This window comes from Cebidichthys violaceus, unplaced genomic scaffold (genome assembly GCF_023349555.1).
Source record: "Cebidichthys violaceus isolate CVI_PGR_0920_01 unplaced genomic scaffold, fCebVio1.0.p SCAF_1, whole genome shotgun sequence".
In the NCBI taxonomy this organism is placed as follows: Eukaryota; Metazoa; Chordata; class Actinopteri; order Perciformes; family Stichaeidae; genus Cebidichthys; species Cebidichthys violaceus.
Genome location: NW_027176262.1, coordinates 10,218,495 through 10,236,325, shown reverse-complemented (window position 1 = coordinate 10,236,325; position 17,831 = coordinate 10,218,495). Strand labels below are relative to the sequence as shown.

At 38.2% G+C, this 17,831-nt stretch overlaps 1 protein-coding gene across 2 annotated transcripts in view; it reads left to right on the top strand.

The window, feature by feature from the left end:
• zgc:172282 (leucine-rich repeat and fibronectin type III domain-containing protein 1-like protein) overlaps window positions 1-17,831 on the top strand; it is a 154,668-nt gene that overhangs the window by 92,709 nt on the left and 44,128 nt on the right. The window lies entirely within an intron of this gene.

The window sequence follows — 17,831 nt, the reverse complement described above, 5'->3', positions numbered from 1 at the left end:
TTTTCCATAAATTGTTACTTTCCTTACTTTTGTCAGAATTTGTTGACTGGCAACCCTTAAACTGGTGACAATCAAACCACTACAGCATTTGGTAAAATGTAAATGTTTTAAAGTAGAAGGAAGCAAAATTTGATTTGATCCCATAAATAAGCATGCTTTGTGTGCACAACATGCTACTCCACATACGGCATACTGTCATCGCAAGTCTAAATATAATTAAAATGAACACCCATCAAATGTCAATGGATTGAAAGAGCATTTCAAGGTATTATGATAATTATTCTTGATAGTGGTGTGATTGCAGCCATACAATATGTTATCACTGAAATGACAACATATTACATAAAGGTAATTTTGTAGCAAATCATGTTTATCATTGAACTACAGCAAGGGCAAGCTGGACTTGCGTAGACCTGTGTATGAGATTTCAAGAACTTTAATGAATGGTCCAATTGGTGCTTTCTTGTGTTACAACATTAACTCCATTATCAACAGCAGCAGGATAATTTATGGAGGACTGTTTCAGTCATCTAGCTGAAAAAAAAAGACAAAAATGTGGTTAACTACCACAGAGCACGTCTATGTCTTTCAATTAAGATTTTTTTCTAAACCTTGGTGGAAATGGGGGATCTTCCACATTTTCTTTATGTGCAAAAAAAACAACGCACTGGCAACATTATTGGCCAAATCTCTCAGAAAGCTCTGTTTATTTTTGGTTCTGAGGACTTTTCATATGTTGTGAAGTTGTCATGGCAACAGGTTGGGAAAATCTCCCAGCTCTTGTGATGAGTGACATGTGGCTTTAATACTACCAGAGAGGAGTGCAGCTGACTATTAATTAATTTCATTTTTTTTCAAAAGGTGCAAATAATATGGCCAAATAAAGGCCCATCACTCTGTCTTCTGTGATTACAGAAGTAAATCAAAAATGTCTTCGCTGCCCTACAGAATGATCTGATAACCAATTTAGCTCTGCTTGGTTTTTTTAAGCGCCATCAACAGCTGGAATTGTCTCTGGGGGAAAAATAATTCTTGAAAGCGAAACCTGTGATTGAATGTGTCAAATCCATCCCCAGTGATAGGAGAATCAGACAGTGACTCTTAATTTGTGAAAAGTCAACACTTGTGTGATATGGAATTTGGGGATTTTTGAGAAGTGATTATGATGTTATTTCTAAGCTAGAGGACACTTGTTTATTCAGACAGCTCAGCCAACTTGTCAGAGACAAGCAGCTTCTTACAATTCTAAGCATGTCTACCCATCTCCTGCATTGCAACCTGCCATCTGCACCTGCCCGGTCAAGGTTGGATGCAGTTAGTGGGCACTGCAGCCCTGTAGGTACAAATAACCCTCCTTACAGGTCAGCGTGGGTGTGTATAGATCTCTGTGGGGGTAGCTGTCAATCGTATGAGCCTCACATTATTAAGCAGATTGTCTGGATGTTTACAATACTTATCAAGCTGTATAACTCAGATCTTAAATGGACCCCCATCTGAGGCCCACAACATTCTGAAACAATCAAATATATATGTATATATATATATATATATATATATATATATATATATATATATATATATATATATATATATATTGAAGAAATAAGACAAAACACAGCAGTAATCAGTATTCATCATATAACATAGTAAGTATTTACATTTACAGCCATACACACACACATAATCCAACATGCATTTCTTTCTGCAATAGCCAGTGTATTTATATTCAATGATCTTTTTTGTTTTTACTGGCAGTGGGGTAGTCTGCCATTTCAGTGCTGGATATAAATTCAGATTTAAATCAGATCGTGGTTGCACTCTTTTTTGACTGTGTTCTTTATATTTGTATTTTTCACAAACTAGCTGCTTAAAGAATGCTTGCTGTAGTATTAGACCGCTCTTGCTGCTGACATGGTAACCAAACGTGTTGCCAAATAAATCAGGACTGAACTCTTTATTGAACCTTGAGTTCAATAAAAAAAAACTAGCCACTGTCAAATGAAAGAGGAGATGTCTTCACAGATACATGTACAATGTGGCACAGCACATGAAAAACACATTGAGGCTTGAGCTACACGATAGCTTAATCTTAAACACCTTTCCCGTATTACTGTCTGAGCCATTATACTACCCAATTCAATGCTCATGTCGCAGTTAAAAAAAGCCATGTTGCATAAGAATAATTTCTCATAATCTTACTTCATCGCATAAGATCACGACTGAATCATGACTCTAAACCCATATATGGAATCACATGGCAATCGTGAGATTAACATACATTAGGAGGCCTCATCATTGCACCAGCTCTGCTCTGAGTAAAAAAAAAAAAAAAAAAAACAGCCCTGAGTGTGTCTGTGTGCATGTTCCTCTCTTCTGTCTTTCTTTGGTCAATATCCATTAAGAGGGGTGAGGCACAAAGGCATGAAGAGAGAAGAGGTTGGGGGGGGGGGGGCAAGAAAACCACATATTGGTGACACAAGGAGAGGCCATTTGAGTTTAACAAATGTATTTAGCGTTACATTTTGGTTATCTCTGTTATATACAAACAGCATATCTTTAAAACTGAAGCTTTATCAATGTTGCTGATTAGAATTGATAAAAAGAAAAAGTGCGTTTTATTCTTCTTTCTCACAATCAGAGTGTAATAATTGCTTTGTGCCACAAGAAGTGACGATAAATTCCACATGTGTGTTAGATAATAACATTTTTTTCTTATATTTTACCTGTATTCATTTCTCTTTGTTACACGATGTTTTGGTGAGATCAGAATACATTTTTATTAGTTCTCTGGTGTTTAAGGCACATTGCATAAAAAATGATAGCTGAATTTACTGCTTAATAATTTCTCCGACTACTTTCCTCCACTGAGTAAATAACTCCAGCCTCCAGAGTATCCAAATAACAGCATCTTGTTATCTATACATTTCCTTCAGTGTACTTTTATTTAATCAGGCAGCTAAATTTATCATCATGTTTTCCTTCAGAAAGAATAGTCCAGATTTTCTAACAAGTTCAGAGCATAAAGAGGGCTCTCTGATGCAGTCTCAAAACCCCCTGGTTACTTACGATCAATGCCATTATAGCACAGAGTGTGTGTGTGTGTGTGTGTGTGTGTGTGTGTGTGTGTGTGTGTGTGTGAGAGAGAGTTTGCATGTGCATTTGATTGTACGGACTTGGAAAACCATTGGTCGGCAGTGTATTAGTTAACCCTGTGTCTGAGACATGCTCTTCAAAACCCCCTGACTAATATGATCAATGCCTTTTCAAGTGTGCATCTGTGTGCACGTGTGATGTGTGTTTATGTGTGTGCACACTGGACCAGATGGCAGTTGTGTATTAGCCAGATACCTAATGGCAGTTTTAGTGCCATCAATGGCAACAGACCTCTGCAGGAGGCTTCTCTAAGTGTCTCCAGTGTCGATGCCTCTCTCGCCGTGTGTGTCTGTGTCTGTGTGTGTTTTTTAAAGTGAGACTGCATTCGGTCACAGTGAACCTCATGTCGTATTTGTATCTCCAACACAACTACATAATATACAAAGACATTACTTTATGTAAAAATAGAGACAGTAACAAGACATGAATAAATTAACATCTAAAAATGTAATTCCACCACTTACAGACACAACTACAAGGTGCTTTTTTTTAAAACGCGTACCACCATATTTGATACTTTCTAGTGATGTCTCCTAAAATATTTTTGTTGTGTTCTTTTACTAATTTACAAAAGCCAACATGTTTATTTTCTAATTATAAGCCTTACTATGCCTTTATTTAATAGTGATCATTTATAGATGACAGAAAAAGAGGTATAGGGAGACCCAACAGAGGTCCCTGCTGGCCTTATTTAAATGCAGAAAAAGAACAAAAAGTGACATGACGAACATCACACAATGTTTTAACTTTAAAATTTGAGAGACAAAGTTCTGCATTCTTTGCACCTCTGCCAACTTCACACGATTGGCAAATGATACATAAATAATTAGTTTTTTGGTTCTGTTTGAACCTTACTATAAAGTTAGTGTCTGTTTCATATCTGTCGATAAATAAATAAAATCACCGCATTGTGTAAGCTCCTTTGTAGATAATATTCATGCTAAAATTTAAGGACAATAATTTATATCAGTGGCATGTTCCCTCTAACGGGTTTCTTTTTGACAAATTCAACCTAAAATTGAAACTAGACTATTAGTTCTATCGAGTGGTGGGGAGTCCTGCTTGCAGGAATTGTTGATTTTGGTTACTGTACCTATTCAGAAGGCACCAAATGGTTTTTTTTCGGAAATTGTGTGTTGCAGAAACACTAATCAGTGATATAAGCAGTTGACAGTTATCCTACACATTCAAAGTCAAGAGATAGCTTCTTTAGTTTGACATATAGTATCTTTTTATAGTCTAGGTCGAACAACACTATCAGACAGTGGAACAGATACAGCCTCTCAGATAAGTAGCAAAATTCGACAACAGTACGCTGAATAATTGAAGTTTGACTCAACATTTTACTACCTGATGAATGAGATACATCTACACCTAGTTTCTTCTCAATCTGGTGCCTCCTCGTTAAGCTTTCTTTTTTTCCCCGTAACATGTCCTGCCTCGATTATTTCCCCTCTGTTGCATTGTATTTTTCTCCGGCTAATCACCCATTGCATTTTCCTCTTTCTTTCTATTTTTATTTTCCCTTAAAGTTACACCACGTAATGGTGATTGTGTAAAGGAGCATTAAATGAAACTGGAACTTGCTGCACACACATTTGATTAATGTATTGCCTTCCATGTGAAGCAGAAAGAGAGAGACTGTTTCCCCCTATGGTGTTATGTACATTGTACAGTATTCATTATGTACAGTAGGTTGCTGTTTAACCTAGTGTCATTTAAAATGTGTGTGTGTGTGTGTGTGTGTGTGTGTGTGTGTGTGTGTGTGTGTGTGTGTGTGTGTGTGCGTGTGTGTGTGTGTGTACATGTTGATTCATTCTGGTAGAGCTTTTGGGACAAGCAAGAGGTCAAGAAGGATCAATAGCTTAAATTCCACCGCAGGCCTCACAAGGGATAGCACATTATCTAACCAAACAATCCTAGCGTTAGCTTGGCTTGCACTCTGTAGCTGAGCAGCCAATCCAGAGCTATATTTGCCTAAAACTACACTTTTCATTTCAATATGATTTATAAGTTCCTGTCAGAACAATCTGAGGTGATGTAATGCTAGGTGTTGACATTTGGTCAATATGCTGTCTGCATTGCATACAGAGTGAATCTCTACATGTGTTTTACATATTTCACAAGACAGAATGAAAGGAGCATACGTAAATGGAGTCAATCTCTGTCAGCAATCTTGCCATTGCTCTGAGTGATGCCTGTAACCATGGTGATGCTTATTCGAGACCCAAGACGGTGCAGCTTTAGAAAATGCTTCTATAACTTACAGGACAACTCAACCAACCAGGTGTTTGTTTCATGCATTATACCTTTATGCGTAATGCTATAGCCCAGTCGCTGAGAATGAATTACCCATCAACAGTTAAAAAAGTAAACATTGCTACTTTTATGATACTGCTATGATATCGACCAGTTGTCAAATGCAAGTATGCATGTATAACATTGAACAACCAAACCCGTAGGTCAGTTTATTTCTTGCTTTGACAGCTAAACTTGCATGGCAAAAAAAAAAAAAGCAGCGTGAATGTAGCATGTGATTTCTAAGGGCTAGTGTTTGTACTTGTGATTCGGGGGCATATCAAAGGTATGCAGATTCACAGTCATAATGCAAACTTGATCACCTAATGGATGTGGTCGAGCTCAGCATATTGCTTTGTGAGCGGAATCTGACTTGGCAGTGTTGAAATCTGCCAATCAGAACATCCTGTTTGAGGATACAAAATGTAAGTGGAAACTGTGCCTCAGCTGTAGCATGCATTGCTGCATCTCTAACATTTGCAGTATACTACATTTTGTCAACAATATGTGAACAGAGCCAGTTGGAGCACATAGCTTAATCCTGCACTGCAAAAAAAGTATCTGCCGGCCTTCAGACATGCAGTCAGGGGCCACTCCATAAAGCACACACTTTAATTCTGGTGTGGTAGCGCGACAGGATTTTAAAGGTGCATTCACAGTACATTAATCTTATGCCATCGATGCAAAGCACCATTACACGTACATTCACAAACACGGTAAATAGATATCACTTCAAAACCTTCTTTTAAGACCACGCATTCGATTCTTCTCTAAAATTCACAGCACAAGTGAGTACATCGTCGAGTATATATGGGATACAATTTTTGAGTGTGCATGCTTGGGTCTGTGTTTCTGTTTGTCCAGGTTGATCTAAAGAATTGTATTCACCTCACATTTTCTTCACCACACACGGGCAGACAGAGGTCAATGTGAACCTTTTTCAATCACAGAAACACATATACACCCACAAAAACACACGCAGACAGCAGAACACTGCTTGTGACCTAACTGTCTGCAATGTCCGTGGTTCTTTGGATAATGGACAGACACATTAAATCTGCTCAGCCCAGCAGAGTCAGGATACAGTGACTGGAAACATGCATTAATAACAGTTACATCACTTGCAGTAGATAGCTGCTTTCATGGCTGTTGTTTACTCAGAGATGCTGTGCACATTATGTGATGTAAGCAAATGAAAATGCACTTTTTGTCCCTTATGGATAAAAAGAAGCTTTTGACACTGATGTCTCATTATTTGTTAGACTCACTCATCAGACCTGTTTTTGCAATGATAGGACAATTTCCTCCCACAGTCAGGGAAAAATAGGTTAACAGATGAGTATTGTCTATTTTTAAATCCTTTAGCACACCTTCAGTTCTCTTCTCAATGAATACATGAAGTATAGATTGCTGAAATCCATTAGAGTGCTTAGTATGGTATTAATAGTAAATTGTCGAGGATTATTAAACTGAAATATGAATGAACTGATGTCAATGATCAAGTAGTTTTAAGTGTGTGTGTATGTGTGGGTTGGTGAGTGGTTAAAGGGTGTTTCGGGGTTAATAGCATTGGAGCAGGTGATGCGAGCATCTGTGGCAAACCTGGGTGGGCTGAGGTGGGCCTGCATGTGGGTGACTGTGTGTCTAGCAGGATGGGGGAAACGAGAGAGGGAGAGAGAGAGAGAGAGTGTGTGTGTGAGAGAGAAGTTTGGTGCATGCAGCTTACAAATAAATATGTTCACATGTACACTATATGAAGCACAAACAAGCTTGTTCATGTGTGATGTGCATCCGTCCATGTTTTAACAAGTTTGATATGCATATGTTGTGATGGTTACAGTTCATAGCCCCAAATGAAATATGTGGTTTTGTTAAAAACCGAACCAACCAACTAAATCAAGTCATAGTTCAAACATGCTTGGGGTGATTGGTCAATATGCTAATTATATTATGCAAATCTTGATTTAATCTTAATTCTTATGTATATTTCACAACTTCACAAGTACATCTGGTGATGAAGTTCCCCATGCAATTCAGTGAGTGTTCTAAGGAAATCTGTGATTTTAGAGAGGAGGACTTACTGTTTCACATATTCAGTAAGAATGTGTAAGATGTTAGATTGTCCTTCAATGCTCAAAACACTTGGCAAGTTATTAACTGTTTGACAAGGCTGTTGTTTTTATTGCATGTTAAACTATTATAATACAAAAGTAACATATTGTTTGTATAAATGTAGCAAGCTGGTTACCTGGTAACATTTAAGATCTCTTTGTTCAGTTAAATGATGGTTCAGTTTGAGCCATATTGTACTGTATCTGTCATTTTTTTAATACAGTTGTAGTAGTTCAGTGCAACAGGATGAAAAAAAAAGAATCACAGAAACGGTAAATTGAGTGATATGAATAACGAGTTAGTCTTGGTTAGCCGCCCTGTTACACACTAAATTACAATTTAATGAGTGAGCCCTGGCCACATGTTTGTCCTTGAAAAGGGAAAAAAATTGATCATATGGTTCATAGAAGCATGTGGCGTTTTGCCATAGTGTGTGGCAGCAGCTTGCTTTAATATTATCTTCCTTTGACACAGTGACAATTTTCAGGAAATTAGTGGGTTTAAGCTTCTGACCGCTCATTTAGAAAGTCACACCAAAATGTATTACACCAAAACACCAAACAGCAAAGGGAAGACATTTAGGCTCCTATACCAGCAAAATGTACAATATCACTAAAATGATACATCTGGCTGAACGTATCACGCACACACACAATCATGCACACGTATGTGCAAATCCCCAATTCCATTGGTGGCAATGAGGAGTCAGTTTGCTGTAGGTCATTGTCATTTAATTGAATGACTCACGGCGTACATACTAATGAGCTAAAAGGGCCTAATGACAAATGACTGTCCACAGTCATGCAAACATGCACATGTATGCACGCACACACACACACACACACACACACACACACACACACACACACACACACACACACTGGCATCACTGGTACCTGCTGTATTTGTGCCAATTAAGTGCCGAACTAATGTGTCAGATCAGAGAGATTAAGTTCAAAGACACTGAAAACATTGTCTATTTAGTCATCTCTTCTTGTTCTCTTTCTTCATGTAAGCTCTCTCTCTCTCTCTCTCTCTCTCTCTCTCTCTCTCCTCTCTCTTTCTCTCTCTCTCTCTCTCTATATATATATATATATATATATATATATATATATATAAAATATATTCCGTCAACCTTCTTATTTCTTTACATTTGTTACGCCCTTTCCCTTATCTTTTTTACATTTTTGAAGCCCCCTTCAGTCTGTTTCACTTTCCTATACCCCAAGTATCTAGGCTTTGTTTTTATGCTACTTTACTCCAAATCTCTTTCATTCCTTCCCCATCTATACTCCCAGTTCTGCTACTCTCACTTCATGTCCCTTTGCTTTTCTGCTTATATCTTTTTCTTGCCTCCACGCTTCCTCCTCTTTCTATTCTTAAACTTGCAGCCTTACCCTGCATGTTTCTCCCTTCACTTATTGCTTCCACACTCTGCCTCCCTTTCCTCTTCTCTCCCGGATATTTGCGGAGCTCAGCAGAACGCTGTCGGCTGCCTGACCTATAATCCCCTTGTTTGGCGTCTTGTTGCCGTTCTCATCATCGTCCCAAATCAATGTTTAATTATCCTGCGTCGTCGTCCCCCTCCCCCACACCCACCCTTCCTAGGTTGTTTTTCCCTCTTCATTGGTCCACTACTCACATTCCCTCTCCAGCCCCAACACACCCTGCCTTCAGCTCTTCATGGATGGAGAAGCGTAATTAAAAACAGACAATGAGAGAAAGAGAGTGAGGGGACAGAAGTATTAAATGATAGAGCAAAGACAGAGGCAGTGGGTTGGGTTAAAGGGGGAGACCGGGACAGGAGGGGGGAGGAGCAGAGCAAAGAGAAACATGAGAGGATGAGGGGAAAGGAGAAAAGGGGATTTGGATGTTAAGTAGGGATAAGAGCTGAGAGATGGTGGATAGATTGCATTTTGCAACACTCAATGAAATATGAGTAAATAAACTCTTCATTAATGATTGAGTTTCCATCATGTGCTTGCACAAGCTTAATATTCAATCTTGATTTATCTGTGTTTTAAGCTGCCTAGTAGTGTTGAACTCAGACCTCCTTATGTGACAGCAGCTGTGAGAGACTTAAACCTCACAACATAGTTCACAAGTGTCAATATTTAGTAAATGTATTCAATCATAGACTCCTCCACATTGTGACAATATCCCAAGCATATTTTCAGGCCATCTCCAATTATTATTGGGATCAATACAAATTGATAACTGAGGTTTAGGTGTTCTCCTGCAAGTACCCAGTCTGCAGTGCTCTGATGGAGTTAGAGGTGAGGACTGTACGTGATTGAAGTGAGCAGAACTGTGTTGACGTTAAAAAAACTCATCACAAATCATACTGTCTTAGCTGGTATGACTGAAACAGAAATTAATTCTATGTGGTATTAAAAAAGTAATAAATGATGGTGGCTAAGCAACAGCCCCCCTTTATGCTGAACAATAATTAATGAATAAAAATTAATAATTGGAAAAAATATGAATGATACAGAATGCATTTAAAATATGAAAATAAAGTATTATATCAAAATACATTTACACTTGACACCCAATTAAAACAATGAATATATATATATATATACACATTTTTTTTAAACCCCACCAAGATAAGAATCAATAATAAATAAGACAAGTCTAACCAATCCCAATTATGCAACCCAATCTAATAGATTGAGTGTATTGCAGTCCAATGTAGTTCAGCAGTAAACTAGGATGAGATTAACTATAAATCTTAGGCTGGTTTGTCCTTGTCCTATTTGCAGCTGCTTTGCAGTTGATTGGAGTTAATGCTTGTGCTGAAATCAGAAGTGACTACAACATGAAAATCTTTTTAACCCTTTTTGCCATTTTTGCATGTGTTAACAGCTGTTTAAGAATAGATTTTGAAACAAAAACAGAATAAATATCTAGCATTTTTCATATTAAATTCATATTTCATTTTCTTAAAATATATGGATTTTTAGTCACTTCCTCGTCATGTGCAGTACATAATCGGTCCACCCTTGAAAAGGTTTTTCTTTCAGAAAATGCAGTAAAATGAGTAAAAAACATCCCAATAATGAATACATTTGTGAGTGTATGGGTGCTTTTATTTGAGTTAGCTCAAGAATGAGACATGTGAACCCATGATGAGGAACAGGTCTGTTTGCAAGTCATGTGAAACATGTTTACAACAGAAGCATTGATGTTGATATATGCACTGTGGGTGTGTTGGATATTGTGGTAAGATCCACTCTTTTCCTGTTGGTATAGAATTGAAACATGAACTATGATCGCCTCTCTCGCTCTTTTCTTCTCTCTTCCTGTCATTCCCTTACTTGATCACTCCATTATTCGTACCCTTGTCCTCTTACACCTTTCTCAGGTGTCTTCTATTATTTCCATCTATCTTTCTAATCCAAGATTCCTTCTATAAATAGAAACATGCCTCCACTCATATGTATACAGCCATCCAGTGTTATACAGTATTCAGTCATACTTTTCTATTTTTCTCACCTTCTATCTCACCGTAGACAAATCAGTTCGAACTACATATAATACAGTTTGATCTGTGAATTTGAAATACGTTTGATTCATAAAAAAATGTCTGTATCAACCCATATAATTAATATGTTATTGATTATGGGTGTTAAAGCTCTTATGCACAATATTTATAATTAGTTCCTTATGCCAAAATTCGATCCAAATAAGTTTTAATACATTTTAGACACAATTTTCTTTTAAATTTCTTATAAAAAACGCTTGGAACTATCCAATTAATTCATTAAAATAATAAATGACTGATTCATTGATTATCAAAGTAACTGTCAGTTGCAGCCCTAAAACAAACATAATCAGTTTTGGATAATATCAGCTTATACGTATGTCAGTGTGTTAAAGTGTAATTAAAAACAACAGCACCGAGCAATTTTGCTGTGGTGCTTCATATTTAATTATCGCCTTCTTTCAAACATAAAATGATTTGGCTCACCCATGGCCGTAAACTTGAATCATGACTTCGTTAATTTGTTAAAGGCGCTGTTATGATTCTAATATTTATTCTGCCCAACATGTCAGTCCTTAATCCTTCCATAAAACCTAGTCATTATAATACCTTTGCAACCCACATACGAGCTCACAGACGTAAAGACCAGAAATATCTTCAACTCAGGGATGCATTTTGTTTAACTTTTCCATTCATGCAATGCTGATAATGAATAATATCCATAGTCTTGCTCACCATGTTAATGCCTGCCTGGCACGTAAATGTCATTTTTGAGCTGTATTCCCAAGAACGCCACCTTTTTTCTTTCCAAATGACATCGAGCAGACAAATATAGCTTTCAGAGTGGTGTCCTTTGATCCTCGTTTACAAACACATTGTCTAAGCATTCGCCTGATGCTTTTATCTGGACTGACTTACAATAACTTCAAAGAAGTGCATACATTCATTTTCACTTCTCTTTTCTTCATTAACTTTCACATTATTGAGATGCAAGGAAGAGACGGTAAATAGGGCAGTAAAGTATGTGGAGCGAGATGTAAGACACATGGGGAGGAGTTACAGGTTAGAGTTGAGGACAGATGAAAGAGAAAAGAGGAGAAGGTGAAGCGAAAAGGAGAGAGGAAGAGTGACTCTGGGAAAACAGAAAGAAAACTGAGGAAAACGGTGAAGGAGTGTGGAAGGGTAAGGAGCGAGAGAAAAAGAGAGGGAGAGAGGATGGGGAGCAGGGTAGGGATGGGACAAAGGGTGGAAGGAGAGTGGAAGATAAAAGAAAGATGAAATAAAGGAGCAAAGGAGAATAAGGTGGGAGGATGGACGAGGGAATGATGCCTCATTAGGAGGGAGGACCCTGCCTCAGCTCCACACAGAACACCTGCTTTGAGACACTGGATCTGAGACGACTGAATCACCAACCTCCTGAACACACAGCCACCTATCGTATTCATTGCAATTTATATGAAAACAGGAGAGGCTCCGCACATAGACACACACTAACACATACATAAAGAGCTATATTGAACTTTAGAAGACACACACCTGTTAAGAGTGCTGCCAGTTAGAAATAATCAAAAGTGAAACAGTTGCTGGGTGTTCACTTCTTCCTCAGCCCTTGAATCTCAGGGGTATCTGTTTATGTGGTTTACACCAGGATTAGTGTCAGTAAAAAAAATAAATCTATTTGGGTTTGAGGAGTAGTCTGCATGTTTTAAACAAAGGGGCAATGATGCACTTCTGGTGACCAGCGCTATCACAGAACTGGCTTGCTGAGTTTGGAAAAATGCCCAGACAATGGGCTGTCTGGGGCTCTAACAACTCTTATGTGCCTGGAACTATGGTTGTATTGTGTTCTTTTGCTTTTTTTATTGGAATGAATAAGTTAAGAGAGCATAATGCCAAGTCATGATCAGAGCTAGCCGTCCCAGTTGTCAAAAAGCCAGCTACGGATAATGTAGATGGAAGTAAAGGAAGCTCATCTTTCATTTCCAGATTATTCAGTCAGAGATTGACAACATAAAAGTAAATGCAATTACATATTGGCAGTTTGCCTTATTAGCCAACACATAAAAACTTGATGCATTGGTACTAGGTTACAATATTGTTTTTATTCAAATGAAATTAAAGTTGTGATTAATATATTAGGAAGTGAGCTCAATGTCACTGTGGAATCATCACCCTCGGGCTGTTGGTCATAGGGTCCTTCCACACCTACCTCGTTTATTCAGGAAATTCAGACTTTTCAGTTTGATTCTAACCAAATTGTTAAATGGACATTTGGTCCGATGGATTTATAAAGAGTCACTCTTTTCAATCATCTTCAGGAGCAATACCTCCTGAAGATCAAGAAACTGTGGCAGCAGTGTACAAAGGTGGTGCTGGTTGTTATGTTATAAAAATAATATTAGAGCAACAATGTAATAAATCTGCCCATTCATTTTCTCCATTCATCATTCCATTACTGCTGAATTGACAACATACCGATGTCAAACGCACGTCTGTCTGCAAAACAATATGGCCCGTAGTCTTGTCTAGTTGCACAGATTCAGGTGTTAAATTGTTTAATATTGTCAGCGTTATGTCTTTATTGGCTAAGACTTTGATCGTACATTAAACTTTCTTTTTTTCTAAATAACTTACCTCTTTAGGGCATTATGGAACCATGTTGTGGTGGGGAAATACAACAAAAGTCTTTTTAAACCACATTACCTTGTATTTTGGAAATTAACATTTAATACGAAGCCTACCGAGAGCTGTAAGACATTATGTTACAAGAAGTCATCAGTTTCTTTAGGAACATTTTCGGCGCCTCTAAAAAAAAATATGAGAACACATTCTGCTGTGTTTTGCACAACCTGTTGAACCTGTTTAGAACAAGATAAATACATATATTGTGTACTTTACAAGCTATGAATTTGGTAAATGATGACTCAATTCATATTTTAGCTTCACTTTATTGAAAGGCAGGCTGTATTTTACAGCTTCATTCTGCTTCACTGTTATTGATAAATAGAGGCCCTTATTATGTGTGGCCTCTGTGTTGAAATGTAGATCTTTGGATATTACTGCTGAGAAAAGTGCCAGTGGGCATAAAGTACTAAAAGGTCATGCAATCTTCATGCCAGAGGCAAGTTGATTTTGATTGTGTTTATTCAAACCTAAGCATTTTATGTGTCTCTTGTGTCCTGATCTAATGGCCTCACATGGGCACTGAGCAATCACTGTTAATTGTTGAAAACAGCGCCCAGTCACTGCTAATAGGCCAGTGTCTCAGTCGCGGTCTCTTGTAATTGGCCCATTTGAGTGTGTTATACTCCGCTGGGATGTGTACTGAATGTGTTTGTGTGTGATGTTCATGTGTGGCATCTGTCATTAAATACTGAGGCCAGTGTTCTTCTCTCACTGTCCTTCATGTCAGTCTTTTTGTTCTTCTTCCTTCTTTTACTTTGTCTATAATTCTCTCTACCTCCTTTCTCATCTCTGCCTTATGTCTGTCTCTTTGTTTTTCACACAGCAGGAAGCTACAGTAATGACCAGCTCTTGAATAATCACCACACTCGCACACGCACACATGCACACACACACACACACACACACACACACACACACACACACACACACACACACACACACACACAGACACACACACACACACACACACACACACAACACAGCGAGACTGAAACTCACTGTTATTAGGTGTATTTCCATCCACCTGTTTTTATGCACATTTTCAATTTGCGCAGAAAAAAAGTGGAAAAAACAAAAAAAATAAAAAAAATCTTACAATAAACCCATAATGTTTTGGTGGAGGTGGAAGAGTTGGCGTATTGATAAAAGCAAGATGCGACCAAGTGCAATGGAAACTGAATCAGCGGATGATAAAGTATGTCACTTTAAAGTCCACTGAAGCTTCCACACTGAAGAGACACAATATAGCCCAACAAAGATCTCACTTGAAAAATGTCATATCTACATCCAGTTTTCTACATTGTGTTTGCAGGTTCGACCGGTGCTCTTTTAATTACGTCAGTTTGTTGCGCCCTCTTCTTTTACAATGTTATAATGGTTTTCCGAATGGAGAATTATGGCATATCTCGATGAACCAAATGTTAATAATCACAAACTGGTATTGGGTGGAAAGCAAGCATGCATTCACATTCACATTTTATTATGCAGATTTTCCAGAAATTTGGTTAAAATTTGCGATACATTTGGATGGAAATCTGGCACACATGGAAAAAGTGTGAGTGCTTATTATAAAGTTTATAGACAAGGAGATGGAGAGAACAAGGACAGAGAAGGGGTGAGAGTGGGATAGATGGAGAGAGGTATTAGTCTGCAGAGGAGAATAATCATAACCAACTCCTTACTTCACTGCCTGTGCTCATAATTTTCATTTGTGAATGTGTGTTTATGTATATGTCTATGTCAGCGCCTATTGCACACACAGACCAGTTTACAGCCTAATAATTGCTGATCTAGCCCATGGGTTGTGTACATGCATGCAGGAATGCCTCTTTTATGTATGAGAGTGCATAATGTTGAGTGAAATATGTATTAATTATGTAAAGGCAGGTGTTTGCATGTGTGTGTGTGTGTGTGTGTGTGTGTGTGTGTGTGTGTGTGTGTGTTGTTTTGAGCATGTGTGTGTATGGAGGTCTTTGGTGTGGTCTGTTTGGATGCATTTCGGTTTAATAGTGTTATTGCATTTGCTGACACTGCATTTGCATAAACCAAGTAGATCATTTGCAAGGACTGTATGTGTGAGGGTGTAAACATGTAACCAAGCCAGCTCCCTTCAGAGCAGAACAACAGCATTAATGTGTTTTTTTTTCTCCTGTTTGAAATATTAAACCAGTCTCTCTTCATGCTCTTTGTTTCTCCTCTTTAACTCCCCGTCTATTCTCACTATGCACACATTATTTGTATCCCTGGTTTCTTTGATTTGTAGATTTGTTAGATATTCAAGAGTGACAGCCAGATTTACTTGTTTTTTTTCATCTCATGCATACATACAGGCAAGGAATGAAATTAGCACCTGCCACCTGCCAAATACAGGGTATCATGCTACCATGGCAGAAAGGTTTTACTTCTATATTTTTAAAAAGCTATTCCACCATTAGAAATATTCAGAGAATCAGGTTGCATGATACATTCCATATTTCTGTCTGGTGCTATTTAACTGCATAGACTTCAGTAGTGTCAGTCAAAAAACTGGAGAGTTTAGAAACAGAACATTTGCTATACATTAACAGTAAAGCTCCTATTTCAAATGGCTCCATGTGGATGTCTAGTGCCGCAGTTTACAGTATGAAGGTGTCTAAATAGAGTCTGTATTGTATTTTGAGTGGGCTTTGCTGGGCCTCAGCTAAGGGACCTTACTCAGCACAGGAGTGACGGTGCATTCAATTAAAGCTAGAAAGCAAAACATGATCAAAATTGGGAGTAATGCGGTTTTCATTTAGCACCAGCACTACATTAAAACTGAAGGGTTTGGTAGGCCTGGATCTTCTGCTTGACAGTATTGAACTGAAAACATGTTTTTCTTGAGCCCCTAAAACCTCCAGCGTCTATCAAGTACAACTTGTCATTGAACTTAAAGTCTATCCCAGCCCTTACAAGACTCTTAAGCCATTAACAAGCATCAGCCTCGGCCTCACTCTCTCCCCCTATGGCCCACTTAGATGGATGTAAAATTAGGCTTTAATCCGCCAGCTGAACTAAATACAAGCTCCCTCGTGTCAACACCGCCCATTCTATAATATTTCATTTCTCTCTCTCTCTCTCTCTCTCTCTCTCTGTCTTCTACATTTATGTTCCCTCATTTTCCCTTCTAAACTTCTTCTTTTCTATTTTTCTCATTCCTTCTCTTCCTTTCTGTATTGAATCTATGATAGATGTGCTAAATTTAGCACATGGTTCCCACTGTCAACACTGCACTTTAAATGAATTTAATCTCCTCTCTCTGTCTCGCTGCCTTTGTATCTGTTTCTCTCTTTCGCCTCCTTTTCTCTCTCTCTCTCTCTCTCTCTCTCTCTCTCTCTCTCTCTCTCTCTGTGGTTGATGGACCATGGGCGGTTTGTGGATCGATAGTTTTGATAAATGGGAGGAAATCTGGCTGTCGCTCTTGAAAATCTAACCTATCACAGCTGGTTTAGGTGCTAACTGGTTAAGTGTCTGTGTGTATATGTCTGTATGTATGTGTGTGTATGTGTCAACATTACTTACAAAAAAGCAGAGACAGACAGGAAGAGGAGACTTGGTAATACTTGGTTTAGCTGGTTTAGCTGTGAAATGGTTGAGAGATACATGCAAATATATACATTGAATACCAATGCCCTGTGGTCACTGTCCAGGGGTACAAAGAGCCTATTTGATTCTTATCAAATTAGATTACTATTCGATTACTGTTATCACTCTTATTTATTCACATTATTTTTGCATTACTGTGTCGCTGCTGCAGTTGCTACATGCACTCCTTTCACGCCAGCAGGCAAAATCACCAAATTATAAAAGATGAGAGACTTGGTCCTTACAACTGCTTCACAAAGCACCTTGCCGTGTGCCACCTTATTTGCATGCAACTCCCATTTTGTTCTTCAATCCCGTGCGTTTCAAGGTCACAAAAATAGCAACATATTCTACTGCTGCTTGTGACAGTGTGAAGAAAGAGCCTGCAAAGTGAATTGGACATGCAGAGGAAGACAGAGACAGGTAGAGCAAGTTAGACGGAGGAAAAACATAGAAGACTGCCTTAATGTTAGTGACAGTTGTGGCAATAAAA